The sequence below is a fragment of the Pterocles gutturalis genome, unplaced genomic scaffold, assembly GCF_000699245.1.
Source record: "Pterocles gutturalis isolate BGI_N339 unplaced genomic scaffold, ASM69924v1 scaffold13155, whole genome shotgun sequence".
In the NCBI taxonomy this organism is placed as follows: Eukaryota; Metazoa; Chordata; class Aves; order Pterocliformes; family Pteroclidae; genus Pterocles; species Pterocles gutturalis.
In genome coordinates, this window is record NW_010143554.1 from 6521 (window position 1) to 6861 (window position 341).

At 50.7% G+C, this 341-nt stretch overlaps 1 protein-coding gene across 1 annotated transcript in view; it reads left to right on the forward strand.

Moving 5' to 3' along the window:
* The window catches only part of LOC104470017 (ankyrin repeat and BTB/POZ domain-containing protein 2-like), a gene marked incomplete at both ends in the record, with an annotated part of 11121 nt that overhangs the window by 1771 nt on the left and 9009 nt on the right, over window positions 1–341 (forward strand).

Genomic DNA, 341 nt, shown 5'->3' on the forward strand with positions numbered 1-341 from the left:
AGACCCAGGTTCAGATTTGCACCGCTCCCAGAACAAGGTGAGCCTGTCCAGCGCTGAGGGGTGTGTTCAGAGCCCCTCCTGTGTGTCTGAGATCGTTTCAGAGAGAACTCCGAGCCGTGACTCTGGAGCAGGACCCTGGACCCGTTTCTCGTGGGGACCAAGCAGCACTGGTGTCACGGGATTTGAGGTGTTTAGGAAAACAATCTCTTCTGCCCTTTGCACACTGAGGAACAAGCAGGGAACGCAAAACTGGTGTTAAAAAGAAAAAAAAAAATTAAATAAGGAGAGTCTATACAAACCTGGTGGTTTTAGAGCCCTGACTGTGGCAGTGAATCGTGTGC